Source organism: Centropristis striata, chromosome 17, assembly GCF_030273125.1.
Source record: "Centropristis striata isolate RG_2023a ecotype Rhode Island chromosome 17, C.striata_1.0, whole genome shotgun sequence".
Lineage (NCBI taxonomy): Eukaryota > Metazoa > Chordata > Actinopteri > Perciformes > Serranidae > Centropristis > Centropristis striata.
In genome coordinates, this window is record NC_081533.1 from 32,752,898 (window position 1) to 32,768,468 (window position 15,571).

Genomic DNA, 15,571 nt, shown 5'->3' on the forward strand with positions numbered 1-15,571 from the left:
TATCAGTGCTGCATGATCTGTACAGAGATTATACAACAAAAACACATTGGAGAAAATTATGACGTTTATTCATTCATTTTAATAATATATATGATAATAGCCTACAAATCAACACATTCCATTTCTTTTAGCATAGTAAAAAGAACAAGTACATCCTAAAAATTAAAACCATTAACAAACATTTAACTTCTGAACTAGATGAAGAACTCTAATTTTTCCACTCACTTGTCATTGCATATTACAATTTACAGATCATGATGCATCTACAAAGGCACAAACCATTTAATCACATGTATTTTGGAAAAAATTATCTAATGTTTACTTCTTTAATGTTCAAACAACTTATCGAAATTACTATACTTAAAACAATTGTTCATATAACATTATTACTCTAAATTACTCTACTTACAACAACTTAACTAGTGCACACATATGTTAATAGTCTTAAACATCTTCAACTTCACCCACAAAAACAAAGGTTTTTTTATGATGTAATTTAAAGTCTAAGAAAAACATATCAACAGTTGAATTTATATTTGTACCAACAAAATTTTGCAACTTATCGCTTAACTCCCAGCACACCTGGTCTGTTTGTTAGTTTCATACTAACCTTTACATTTAGATTTAAGGCAGAGATTAACTGTTGCTCAATTAACTGAATCCTGTTGCCATCAGTTATGGAGTGCCACAGGGTTCTGTTCTTTCTGAATTCACATTGACATAGATGGTACTACTACTGGTATTACATCATTCCTTTCAAAGTGGTGCTGGAAGTTAAATTTTTACACAGATGACACCTTTTTATATGTCTATTGTCCCACTCAAAAGTAGTATGTGGTATTTTCTACATCTCTCTGTAAATCTTGATATCTTTGCACTAAAACTGATTAAATGTTACAATTTCGTAAAAAAACGTGAGTGTTACAAGAAAAGATCTAGTCATAAGACAACACATGGGTAGGTACTAGAGGTGGGTGAAAAAATCGATACAGCATAGTATCGCGATATTTTGCGTGGCAATATTATATCGTTTCATGGCCGCCAAGTATTGATATCCAGTGCTCCAACGGCCAGTGGGTCGTCAGAATTTTTCACTGTTTCCGGAGGCCGTAGTGGGCTCACTTTAAGGAATTTGCAGCACATTTTCTTATTGTGTTGTGTTTTGGTCTTTGCAGCGAGTTTTCTAAATGCTGTGTTTATGTTGTCAAATTGATGAAGATGTTTTCTCAATTTGCTTGTATTTTGTGCATTTGCACACGTTTTCTTAAATTGCAGCGCTGTGAGCTCTCAGGGCCACCGTAAAAACCTGCACAATCTAGCGATTAGGGCCACATGAACCTTTAAGTTCAGTTGATCGTCAATCATGACACCAAGTTTCGTGCAGAACTTGTTGGCATGACTTGAGTCGATCAGAGCTGTAGGTTAATTTACTGATATATCGAGGGATGTGAAGGGATGACAAAGGGGTCGGCCTTCTTTTTCAGAGAGAGGTCAATGGCCTTTCAAGATCTACCCTCCTGGTTCAGTGTTTTGTTTACAACATGTTAATTTTCCTGCTCGGTTTAGAAACAGCAGAGGTAACAGCATAGCGCTGGGCAGCCTGATCCAGGCAAGGAAAATAAACACCAAACACACATCGGACTTCAGCACTGATGAAGTGTACATCATAGTGACAATCAGATCCAACCCAAACCTAATTAGCAGCACTCCCATTATAGCCATGATGGTGTGGAAAGCCTTTTTCTTTGATTGGTCAACACGCTCCCTGTTCCCACCCACTTCCCCCGGCCCTGGACGCTTGAGAGTGCAGAGAACACAAATGCTGAAAAAAGAGATGCCAACTAAGAAGAAAACTTTATGGCAGAGAAAAAAGATCATGTTGTACTCATAGCTGGCTAGATTCGATACAGCCAGAAATACAAAGCTGAGGCTCCAAACACACCCGATGCTGATGTTTCTGATTCTGACCCCACGAGCCTGTCTCAGTCCCCTGTAGGTGACCGGGTGAACCACAGCCAGGTAGCGCTCCACACAGGTCAGGAGTTGAAACAGAGCCTGTCCAGAAGAAGTGACACCCATGATATAGGTACCAGCCGTTAGTATGTACTGGAAATCAATGTAACAGACATTGATGTAGGCACCACAGAGGAATAAAATAATCCCACAGAATTCATTCAGCTGCATGGCGATGGAGTGATAGGTGATGATGTCAGAGTGGCTTGTTGGCGTGGAAAAGGAGTGTTGTTTCCTCCACCGTTGGTAACCCAGGTAGAGGATGGAGATTGGGAGAGGGAGGAGGAGGATGTAGGTGATGAAGTAGCCAGAGATGACAGAGATGCTCAATCCGGAATGCAAGCACAAAAAGAAAGGGTTGAAGGAGGAGTTGGAGGAGAACTGAGGAGGAGGGGGGATGTCACTGAAGGACGAGGAGTTGACTGACATGTTTGAATACATGGAGGTCTGAAAAGTAAAAGCAGATGCACAATTTTTATGTCTCACATTCACAATTTTACCTCACACATTCACAATTTTAACTCACATTCACAATTTTACCTCACAGAGTCACAATTTTAACTCACATTCACAATTTTACCTCACACATTCACGATTTTAACTCACACATTCACAATTTTAACTCACATTCACAATTTTACCTCACACATTCACTATTTTTCCTCTCACATTCACAATTTTACTTTTCATATACAGGCTTTTATCTCTCACATTCACTATTTTACCTCACATTCACAAAGAATACCTCACACATTCACAGTTTTACCTCACACATTTACTATTTTACCTCACATTCACAAAGAATACCTCACACATTCACAGTTTTACGTCTCATGTACAGAATTTTACCTCTCACATTCATAAAGAGTACCTCTCACATTAACAATTTTTCCTCTCACATTCACTATTTTACCTCTCACATACACAATCTTACTTCTCACATTCATTATTTTACCTCTCACATTCACTATTTTACCTCACATTCACAATTTTACCTCTCACATTCACTATTTTACCTCACATTCACAAAGAACACCTCTCACATTAACAATTTTACCTCTCACATTCACTATTCTACCTGTCACACACACAATTTTACCTCTCACGTTCATAATTTTACCTCATATTCACTATTTTACCTCTCACTTACACAATTTTACCTCTCACATTCACTACTTTACCTCTCACATACACAAGTTTGCCTCTCACATTCATAATTTTACCTCATATTCACTATTTTACCTCTCACATACACACTTTTACCTCTCACATTCACTATTTTACCTCACATTCACAATTTTACCTCTCACATTCACTATTTTACCTCACATTCACAAAGAACACCTCTCACATTAACAATTTTACCTCTCACATTCACTATTCTACCTGTCACACACACAATTTTACCTCTCACGTTCATAATTTTACCTCATATTCACTATTTTACCTCTCACTTACACAATTTTACCTCTCACATTCACTACTTTACCTCTCACATACATAACTTTACCTCTCACATTCTTAATTTTACCTCTCATATTCACAATTTTAACTTTCACATTCACAATTTAACTCTCATGTTAAGACATTTACCTCTCACATTAATAATTTTACCTCTCACATTCATAATTTTACCTCTCACATTCACTATTTTAGCTCACATTCACAAAGAATACCTCTCACATTAACAATTTTACCTCTCACATTCACCATTTTACCTCTCACATACACAAGTTTACCTCGCACATTCACAATTTTACGTCTCATGTACAGAATTTTACCTCTCACATTAACAATTTCACCTCTCACATTCACAATTTTACTTCTCGCATACACAATTTTACCTCTCATATTCACAATTTTCCCTCTCACATTCACTATTTCACTTCTTACTTTCATAATTTTACCTCTCACATAAAGAACTTTACATCTCACATTCACTATTTTACCTCACATTCACAAAGAATACCTCACACATTCGCTTTTTTACGTCTCACATTCATAATTTTACCTCTCACATTCACTATTTTACCTCTCACATACACAATTTTACTTCTCACATTCATAATTTTACCTCTCACATTCACTATTTTACCTCACATTCACAAAGAATACCTGGCACATTCATAATTTTACCTCTCACATTCACTATTTTACCTCACATTCACAAAGAATACCTCTCACATTAACAATTTTGCCTCTCACATTCATTATTTTACCTCACATTCACAAAGAATACCTGGCACATTTACAATTTTACCTCTCACATTCACTATTTTACCTCACATTCACAAAGAATACCTCTCACATTAACAATTTTACCTCTCACATTCACTATTCTACCTCACATTCACAAAGAATACCTCTCACATTAACAATTTTACCTCTCACATTCACAAAGAATACCTCTCACACACAATTTTACCTCTCACCTTCATAATTTTACCTCATATTCACTATTTTACCTCTCACTTACACAATTTTACCTCTCACATTCACTACTTTACCTCTCACATACACAAGTTTACCTCTCACATTCATAATTTTACCTCATATTCACTATTTTACCTCTCACATACACACTTTTACCTCTCACATACATAACTTTATCTCTCACATTCTTAATTTTACCTCTCATATTCACAATTTTAACTTTCACATTCACAATTTAACTCTCATGTTAAGACATTTACCTCTCACATTAATAATTTTACCTCTCACATTCATAATTTTACCTCTCACATTCACTATTTTACCTCTCACATACACAATATTACTTCTCACATTCATAATTTTACCTCTCACATTCACTATTTTACCTCACATTCACAAAGAATACCTCTCACATTAACAATTTTACCTCTCACATTCACCATTTTACCTCTCACATACACAAGTTTACCTCGCACATTCACAATTTTACGTCTCATGTACAGAATTTTACCTCTCACATTAACAATTTCACCTCTCACATTCACAATTTTACTTCTTACGTTCATAATTTTACCTCTCACATAAAGAACTTTACATCTCACATTCACTATTTTACCTCACATTCACAAAGAATACCTCACACATTCACAGTTTTACGTCTCACATTCACAATTTTACCTCTCACATTCACTATTTTACCTCACATTCACAAAGAATACCTCTCACATTAACAATTTTACCTCTCACATTCACCATTTTACCTCTCGCATACACAAGTTTACCTCGCACATTCACAATTTTACGTCTCATGTACAGAATTTTACCTCTCACATTAACAATTTTACCTCTCACATTCACCATTTTACCTCTCACATACACAAGTTTACCTCGCACATTCACAATTTTTCCTCTCACATTAACAATTTCACCTCTCACATTCACAATTTTACTTCTCACATACACAATTGTACCTCTCATATTCACAATTTTCCCTCTCACATTCACTATTTTACCTCTCACATTCACAATTTTACTTCTTGCATTCATAATTTTACCTCTCACATAAACAAGTTTACATCTAACATTCACATTTTATACCTCACATTCACAAAGAATACCTCGCACATTCACTATTTTACCTCGCACATTCACTATTTTACCTCTCACATTCACTATTTTACCTGACATTGACAAAGAAATACCTCTCACTTTCAAAATTTTACCTCTGACATACACAATTTTTAACTTTCACATTCACAATTTAACTCTCATGTTAAAAAAATTACCTCTCACATACACAATTTAAATTTTTTTGAATGTGAAAAATGTGTTTTAAAAATGTAAAAAAATTTGAGAGGTAAGATTGTGTATGTGAGAGGTAAAATTGTGAATGTGAGAGGTTTTTTTTTTTTTGAAAGGGAAGAATTAATTATGGCCTATACGGTCCCTCATACCTGATAGCCACATACTGATTGAGAACATTTGATTTTTGAGTCATAAATATCTTCTCAGGTCCAGTTTTTCCTTTTCTTTGTGTTAAAGTTAGTGTCTTGTTTTTTTTCTTACCTGTCGAAAGTTAACCAGAGAGACTAACCAGTCCATGATCACAACAGGTGATTCATGTTAAAGAGCATCGGAGAACCATCATTACCATTCTGCACTTTTTAGAACCAGAGGCTGAATTAACTAAAATTATTTTATGGTAAATCAAAAATGATGAGCATTTACTAATTTAAATTCACTTAAAATACTACTTTCTCCAAGTAATAATTATCCAGCAAGTAAAATGTAAAAGTAAAAACACAACTAAAAGACTGAATGCATTTACATGAGTCAGAACATTAAGAACCCACGGTGACACCCATGTAACAAACACTTTAAATATTCTAGAACAGGGGTCTCAAACTCAAACTGGAGGCAGTATCAAAATGACCAAAAAATCTAAATTACTTAAAAAAGACAGACAAAATAACTTAAAAAGAAACAAAATGACCAAAAAAGACACAAAATTACAAAAAAAAGGACACAAAATGACAGAAAAAAACTAAATTACTTCAAAAAGACACAAAAAAGACACAAAATTACTAAAAAAGAGACACAAAATGACCAAAAAAGACACAAAATGACCAAAAAAAAGACACAAAATGACAAAAAAAAACCTAAATTACTTAAAAATGACACAAAAAGACACAAAATGACAGAAAAAAACTAAATTACTTAAAAATGACCAAAAAAGACACAAAATTACTAAAAAAAGGACACAAAATGACAGAAAAATCTTAATTACTTAAAAAAGACAGACAAAATGACTTAAAAAGAAACAAAATGACCAAAAAAAGACACAAAATTACAAAAAAAAGGACACAAAATGACGAAAAAAAACTAAATTACTTAAAAAAGACACAAAATTACTAAAAAAGAGACACAAAAAAGACACAAAATTACTAAAAGAGAGACACAAAATGACCAAAAAAGACACAAAATGACTGAAAAAACACTAAATTACTTAAAAAAGGCACAAAATGACCAAATAAAGACACAAAATGACAGAAAAAAACTAAATTACTTAAAAATGACACAAAACCCCCCACAAATTACTAAAAAAAGACACAGAATGACCAAAAAACCCCACATCATAAATATGTTCTGCGTGGTTCACTTGGTCTGTGATATATCCCCCATAACTCTCCTTTATGGATAACTGGGTCTGGGTTCTTATTGGTTAAACAGTATAGTACAGGTGCCTAATGACTTTGCAACACACAAGATATGCACATAAGATTAAAAATCAGAATATCAGCTCATAAAACTCTTATCAGTCTCCTTAACAGTAAATACAATTCATAACTAAAGCTACAAATGTCTCAAAACAGCTAAATATGTAACCGATCACCGACCTCAGCAGAGCTTCTTTCCGATCGTCCTTCTCCCGCGTCTCCAAACTCTGCGACTGCCGATCGCTGGAGTTGCATCCAAATATATGTTAATATGCATCTTTGATGAAGGTGTGTAAAGAACAGGCGAGAGACAGAGTTGGTTTTTTTTTGCAATTCATATGTAATGACACTTTGTCACCGTCAATTACAAACAGGCAAATTTATTTTTCACATTATTGTATGGAGGCCAGAGCGCAGGGACGGCAGGACTATTTGAATATCATGCTAATCAGATCTGTGCATCAGTGTGTCCTCTGCTGTAAAGGGATTGCATAACAGAGTGAAGGCTTATAACATTTGTATGTTGTACCAAAATAATATCACACCACACTTTAGAGCAGGGGTGTCAAACTCAAATACACAGTGGGCCAAAGTTTAAAACTTGGACAAAATCGCGGGCCAACATTGATATTTATTGAAAAAAATGACCTAAACACATTACTTCTCACATACACAATTGTACCTCTCACATTCACTATTCTACCTCATATTCACTATTTTACCTCTCACATTAATAATTTTATCTCTCACATTCACTATTTTACCTCACATTCACAAAGAATACCTCTCATATTAACAATTTTACCTCATATTCACTATTTTACCACTCACATTCACTATTTTACCTCTCACATTAATAATTTTACCTCTCACATTCACTATTTTACCTCTCACATTAATAATTTTACCTCTCACATTCACTATTTTATTTCTCACATTCACAATTTTACCTCTCACATTAATAATTTTACCTCTCACATTCACAATTTTATTTCTCACATTCACTATTTTACCTCTCACATTAATAATTTTACCTCTCATATTCACTATTTTACCTCTCACATTAATAATTTTACCTCTCACATACACAAGTTTACCTCTCACATTCACAATTGTACCTCTCACATTCACTATTTTACCTCTCACATTAATAATTTTACCTCTCACATTCACTATTTTACCTCTCACATTCACAATTTTACCCCTCACATTAATAATTTTACCTCTCACATTCACTATTTTACCTCATATTCACTATTTTACCTCTCACATACACACTTTTACCTCTCACATTCACTATTTTACCTCATATTCACTATTTTACCTCTCACATTAATAATTTTACCTCTCACATTCACTATTTTACCTCTCACATTAATAATTTTACCTCTCACATTCACTATTTTACCTCTCACATTAATAATTTTACCTCTCACATTCACTATTTTACCTCTCACATTCACTATTTTACCTCTCACATACATAATTTTACCTCTCACATAAACAAATTTACCTCGCACATTCACAACTTTACGTCTCATGTACAGAATTTTACCTCTCACATTAACAATTTCACCTCTCACATTTACAATTTTTCCTCTCACATTCATAATTTTACCTCTCACATTCACTATTTTACCTCTCACATTCATAAATTTTAAACTTGGACAAAGTCGCGGGCCAACATTGATATTTATTGAAAAAATTGACCTAAACAAATTCAAACGAAATGGAACAAGCAAAGCTTGATATAACTTAATATTGCAAACATGCAAAATCGAATATCAAATAAAACAAACAAACACATCAATGGCATTCATTTCTTAAATAAAATTTAAATAAAAATCGTATGTCCCTTTATTTTATATGCGGCCTTCTTTAAATTTAACAGTAATCTTTTTCCACAGGCTAAAAATAAATGTAAGAATAAAATAACAATAATAAACCAAATGACTAATAATAATAATATCCTTCAATTAATGTGCAGCCATTCAAGCCTTGGACTAGCAAGAAAAAGTGCATAAAGACAACTTTAATTGTTGCTCAGTTTGCTACACACTGATCTACTGTGTTCAAGCCAGAACACCAGCAGAGCATTCTGGGATTTGTAGTATTATTTGCGCTGTATAATACCGGCGGGCCAGCTCTGGCTGTGATTTGGTATTTCCTTGCGGGCCAAAAATAATTATACTGCGGGCCGAATTTGGCCCGTGGGCCAGAGTTTGACACCTCTGCTTTAGAGGTATCTGAGAGCTTTGCTAATCGGAACACAGGTTAGATAATCATCTTAAACATGTTAAAATTCACTAAACACTCAAATCTATTTCCAAAACTTAACCCTTTGATGCACAACATATAAACACCTTCTAATGCACAACATGGGTCAAAAATGACCCACATTCATTCCCCATGTGTTTCTGTGCTCTATCTTTTGATATCAGCTTATTTTATGATTGGATATTCCAAGTATTCTTTAAATATCTTGTTTTTGATAACAACAGATCATTATTTCCATTTTGCCTCTCATACTTTATGAAGAAAAAAGTTTTTGTATTATTACATAGCGAACTACTTGGCTAAGCTAACTACTTAGCCAAGAATTTAGCTAAGTAGTTAGCTTAGCAAGCTACTTAGCTAAATACTTAGCCAATAAGTTAGCTAAGTAGTTAGCTTAGCAAGCAACTTAGTTAACTACTTAGCCACGAAGTTAGCTATATACTTAGCTTAGCAAGCTACTTAGCCAATAAGTTAGCTAAGTAGTTAGCTTAGCAAGCTACTTAGCCAAGAAGTTAGCTAAGTAGTTAGCTAGGCAAGATACTTAGCCAAGAAGTTAGCTAAGTAGTTAGCTTAGCAATCTACTTAGCTTAAAAATGGATATGGGTCATTTTTGACCCATGTTGTGCATTAGAAGAGTAGTGACACAAAAACGGATTTTATAAAAAAATAAAATAAAGGAAAACATAAAATTAGGATGTATGATGATCAAAAACAAACTAATTGAGGGAAACCTGGAATACTGAATGATGAAAATAATTTATTGCAAAGATATAGAACATAAAAACTCTGTCGGGTCACTTTAGACCCATGTTGTGCATCAAAGGGTTAAATAAGTGGATCATTAACAGTTTAATTTCCATTTTTGCCAATCATCTGAGCATCAGTTTGTAATTTTAGCTGCAGTTGTAAAGAGATTATACAACAAAAACACAATCAAACACCAGACCATACATATATCATAGATACAGATACTACAACATCCTTATTATAACTCAACACAAATTATTTATACAATTTACAGATCAGTGCACACGTGAGTTCCTAATCCTAAATGTTTTTAACTTCTAAAACCGTAAAAGTTGTTTCTCAAATATAAATTAAGTCTAGGAAAAAGTCATAAACAGCTCAATATTTATTGGTGACAACAATTTCACTCGCCATTTGAAAATGGCTCGATATCAGCTCTTAAATTAATGTCTTATGAGCTGCTGGAAATTCCAATTTCAGCTGAACTCAGTGAAAATCTGGTGGGGTCATAAAATCTGTAAACAAATTTTTATATCGTCATATTTTTGTCTCTCACTTTATCCATTTTCACCAAATACAATGTATTTAGCTGAAGCCTAGCATAAGTCAAATGTTTTGTTAAATAAACTTCTCAAAATGACTCTTGCCATCTTGTACCAATGCTTCATTAACCCATTTAAGCCAGAAAAGCATTATCGCATTTCTACCATTGAAACCAGGAGCGCTGTTGCGTCACTCTACCATTAAGGCCGGGACAGCGCATACGTCATTTTGTAGTATTTGTATTTTTTTCCACCTATTTTCGGTCTCTTGGCCAATGAAATGCATCAGAATACATGCGGGAGTGTCGCAATGCATCGTGGGACTTTTCCAGAACTTATAAATCATGGAGGAAGACGACTATAGCGGAGGAGCTCAGCAGGAAGTGACGGAAGAGATCTGATGAAAACAGCACCGATGATTTTATTGCTGATCCGACTTTGAACCCTCGGAACCAATCGACCGGCATTTATGGATGAGGAATATGTTTTTAGAAGACATATTTTCACAGAAGAACAGACAGATTTGTGGCCATCTGGAGATAATAATAATATTATTAATAATATATTAATATTAATAATAATAATAATTGATTGTGATGATGATGATATAAGAAATCATGACTGTTTATGTCTTATATTACTTTATGCGTCGTTGAGTACCCTGAAAAGTGCAATATATAAAATGTATTATTATTATTTATTATTATTATTATTAATTTTTTTTTATTACAGTAGGCTAATGAGAACTATGTCTATTTCTTCCAGTGGTCATATCATGTTAGCATCTTGCTAATGGGCATGTATTAGTATTATGCATAGGATTTTTTATTCAGTCAAATGTAACATTTGCTGAGTTTGTTGATTTAAAAAAAAAACTTTATTGAAGGTTTGGACAAATAAACTCAACTTCTCATGAAAGCCACGGGTATAAGCTCTCAAATACTTTTTGAATTTCATTTCTATCTGCTACAGAGGCTGAAAAATCTTCTGCTGAATTTCCAGAAAAACTTCAGGTTTTAGGGGGTTCTTTCAAAATCGCCCAGAGGTTTTACAGGCATGTTTTTCCAGCCGTTTTAGGCCTTAATGGGTTAAAAATTCCGACTCCTTCCACGCCTTCAAAAACCAACTCAAAACCCACCTTTTCAAAATAGCTTACAATACCTGAACTCATAATCTCTCATCTCTGTTTAGTTGTTTTCTTCTGTATTTTGTGTTTGTGTGTGTCTAATTTCCTGTCATGTTAAGCGACTTTGAGTACCTTTAAAAGCGCTATATAAATTTAATGTATTATTATTATTATTATTATTAAATACGTAATTTTTCGTTGCTGCGGTGACAGCACTGCAGTTTTTGTGCCCTGTGTAGAAACAGCAGAGGTGACACCACACTGATGGGAGCCATCAACCAAGAGCTAGAAACCATGGCCACACAGCCATCATCATGGCTCAACAGGGAGCTTTTCAGAACAAAACACCCAAGGACCCCAAGAAACCCAATCCACAGCACTCCCGTTATGGCCATGACCGTGTGGAAAGCCCTCCGCTTTGATTGGTCGACTCGCTCTTCGTCCCCGCCCACTTCCCCTGGCCCTGGACGGTTTAGAACCCAGAGCACACAAAGGCTGCAGAAAGACACGGCAATTAAAGAGACAATCAATAAGAGCAAAAACCAAACGGAAGGGAAATTTGGGTGGTACAGAACGAGTAAACCGATCCATCCGAAGGACCAGAGCCAAACGCAGAAGATGCTGATGTTTCTGATCCGGACTCCTCCTGACCGCCTCAGCCCCAGGTAGACGACGGGATGAACCACGGCCAGGTATTGATCCACACATGTGAGGATGTTGAAGCAAATCTGTCCAGGAAAAACAATGTTAGAAAGATAGTAGCCTGCTTTCGTCATCATGGGGCAATCGGCGATGGCGCCGAAAAAGAAGAAGCTGAAGAAGAAGACGCTGCTCAGCTCGAGGGCCGCCTTGTGGTACGTGATGACATCAGAGTGGCTCGTCGTCTTGGTGGAGCGCTGCTGTTGCCGTTGGTGACCCAGGTACAAGACGAGGATGGAGAGAGGGGCGATGAAGACGCACTTGTTCAGGAAAAAAACATCGTATATGTAAACCGAAGTTCTGGAATCGAAGCAGAAGTAGAGAAGAGGAAGGTGGGAGGAGTTGGACGACATATCTGTTTGGATGAGAAAAGCAAAAAGAGAATAATTCATAATTCATTCTTCCCTCTCACATACACAAAAAATACCTCTCACATTCAGAGTTTTCAATTGTGTACAGTATGTGGGTTAAGTAGGTTAAACTGTGAATGTGGGAGGTAAAACTGTGAATGTAAGAAGTAAAATTGTGAATGTGAGAGGTAAAATTGTGAATTCAAGAGGTTAAACTCTGAATGTGAGAGGTAAAACTGTGAATGTGAGAGGTAAAACTATGAATATGAGAGGTACAATTGTGAACGTGAGAGGTAATATTGTTTATGTGAGAGGTAATTTTGTGCAAGTTAGAGGTATTTTTTTATATGTATGTGAGAGGGAAGAATGAATCATTGCCTGTACAGCCCCTCATGCTGTTGTCATACTCAAAGGCCAGCTTTGTTTTAGGCTGACGTGAAAACGGACCTGATGCTGGCGCTCAAGTTAATTGTTATCTCATGAACAGGTATAGTTTAAATTGTGTTGTAGCCACATGCTAAACAATCACAACTGCATTTCAGCTAATTAGCTAATCAGAACAACATTTCCAGTTCCATTTCTAGGATTAGAGGTAATGGAGGAAAATAATTTGAAAATAAAAATTGGCCTTGAAACAACGTTTATAACAAAGTATTGGCACTGAAAAATGTTCAAACGAAAAATAAAACACAAACATTAAAAAAATTCAAATCTCACAGTCATGGTGTGTTATTTCATTTTGATTGTTTTTTAAATTTCAGTCTCGAGGGGAGGAACAAGGAGGGTGTGATTTGCATATAATTTGCATCTATTAAACATACTGGCGAGAGAGCAGCATGACCAATGTTGCCAACTTAGTCACGTTATCCCTGTATTTAAAAGGCTGCAGGTCATTGAAGGACAGACATCAAGAGACAATGTAAAGATTGAAATTGAAAAACCATTCATAATGCATGAAAATATAAAAAATGAAATAACATAGCATGATTGTGAGATTCAAATTTTTTGATGTTTTTAAAGGTTTTCTTTTTCAGTTGAACATTTTTCAGTGCCAAAACTTTTTTTTTTTAAATAAAAAAAAGAGGTTTAAGAGGTTAATGTTCAAACTAATAAACTATCTGTTTGTAAATATAGTCTGAATGCAGAAATTCATATATTTTTTTCGTTTTTATCAATGTTTTACAGTGTCCCAACCTCTTTGGAATCAGGGTTGTACTTCAAATTACATAATTATGTTATTTATATAATAAATAATATATCATTTTTTTAAACTTACCTCAACATCAACTACCACTGAAAACAATCAAATTAAAATCCTGGTAATTGTGATAAATATAGACACAATGTCACAATGTCAGACACAATAATAATATTAATAAATATGGCAAAAATCAATTAAATCACTTAAGGAGACCCACCTGCTCAGAAGTTTCCTCCTTCCCTCTCCTTTGGCTACAGGTTCTTTGACTGCTGTTCACTGGTGCATGCTATATCTGTATGTTAATGTGTGAGTGCTCATCTGTCAGCACCATGGGGAGAATTGTGGGTCAGCAAGAATTAGGATAAACGGAAGCCTCACTGATCGTATAAATCTGGAAAGATCCACACGTCAAGGATGCCCTTTATCGCCAGCCCTTTTCGCGCTGTACTTGGAACCTTTGGCACAGGCAGTACGAGAAAACTGTAACATACAGGGAATTCTGATTGATAATACAGAACATAAAATAGCGATGTACGCAGACGATGTCTTGCTTTACATTAATAACCCAGGAAAATGCCTTCCTATCATTTTAGATCTCCTTGATGTATTTGGCACATATTCGGGTTATAAACTCAACATACAGAAAACTCAAATATTAACGTTCAATTATATTCCCTCACCGGAGCTCAAACACAGAATAACAATTGATTGGTCTCAAAAAGTAATTAAATGTTTGGGAATTTGGTTGACATACTGTACTAACGATTTGTATAAAAAAAACTATGAAACTGTGAACAAAAAAATCAAAGACCTTGGTAGCTGGTCATCTTTTTTACTAAGCTTCAGTGCAAGAATCGACCTTATAAAAATGTCTATTTTACCTAAACTATTATATCTCTTTATGTCACTGCCTATTAAAATTCCAACTAGTCAATTTCATGAATGGGACAAGCAAATTTCACGTTTTATTTGGAGAGGGAAAAAACCAAGGATTAGATACAGTACACTGACTATTAATAAAGAAAGAGGTGGAATGTCTCTCCCTAATCTCAAGGATTATTACCATTCTGCTCAGTTGAAATATATGGTCCTTTGGTGTGATAGTGGATATGAGGCAAAATGGAAGGATATGGAAAGGGAATGCAAAGGCATCCCCATACAAGCAATGATTGGTGATAACAAATTAATGACAACTTTTCAAGAGCATTTGAGCCCATTTGTCTCCTTTACATTACACACCTGGTTTGGGGTTGTGAAACAATTCAACTTGTGGAATCAATTGAAAAAAATCAGATGGGTTGGACACGACACTGATTTTAAACCGAATGGTATGGACTCTCGGTTTAAGTACTGGACCAATAAGGGTATTACTGCCTTTTGTAATATAATGGAAAAAAATAGGCTACAAAGTTTTCAAGCACTGAAAGAAAAATATAACTTAGAAAATCACGATTTTTTTAGATATT